The sequence below is a fragment of the Limulus polyphemus genome, unplaced genomic scaffold (genome assembly GCF_000517525.1).
Source record: "Limulus polyphemus unplaced genomic scaffold, Limulus_polyphemus-2.1.2 Scaffold10409, whole genome shotgun sequence".
In the NCBI taxonomy this organism is placed as follows: Eukaryota; Metazoa; Arthropoda; class Merostomata; order Xiphosura; family Limulidae; genus Limulus; species Limulus polyphemus.
The window spans coordinates 14,348-15,294 of NW_013676019.1; positions in this window are offsets into that span (position 1 = coordinate 14,348).

Below are 947 nucleotides of genomic sequence, written 5' to 3' on the forward strand. Positions count from 1 at the left end.
ACGACCTCGTGCTATTAATGAAACCTGAGAGGAACAGCAAGAAAGCTTTCCCACAGATGGCTGCTGGGTAATGTTTAGAGCCGAGGACTCTGTAATTACAGCATCTACTGCTCTATGGTGGGAAAACTTTATGTTTAGCACAGCCAAGTCTTGTTTGTGTACACAAGACTCTCAACATCAACAGAACCAGAGATAACCAGCTACTCAAGCTTTCTTTGTTAGGTCAGCAGACATCGGAGGTGGACATCCTAACAGTCGGCGAGGTAAGCGTTTCTCGTTCTCTTTTTTATGAGTAGTTGTTTGTCAAAGGAAAGACAACAGTAATTAAATTATGCAACAAGTAGAAGGGGGCTAACATCCCGTCTAATCAGAACAGTAACACCCAATACAGTTAACAAGGGTTGTAGAATACCCTGCTTTTAAAATAAAAAATATTTTGTTGAAGTAACTGTTCAGTGCACTATACACCATTACATAGATCTACTTATGATGGACGGACAGATAAACAGCACGTTAAACATGACAACACAAAAGTTTTATTCTTATACTACCTTTTAAATTAATTGTTCAATGTTCTATATATCATAACATGGAGCGACCGATTGGACGGACGGACATAAATCAATAATACTAATATCATACTAATGTGACACAAGTCACGGACTTATGGAGAGTCATCCATGCCCAGGGCATACAAATGTAGGCAATTTATAAATGACTCAACTCTAACAGAAAAGTCGATCATATATCTTTATGAAACATTTTAACCCGCGGGCAAAATTGCTAATAACAAAGATACCAATGTTGCCCCCACCCCCACCCCCAACGTGGCTCAGAAGGAAATCTGGAGGTTTATAACCCACTATCGGGTTCTTTCGAAACCCTTGGTGAAAAGAGCATAGATAGCTGATTGTGTTGATTTGCACTTCACAACAACCAAACAAACT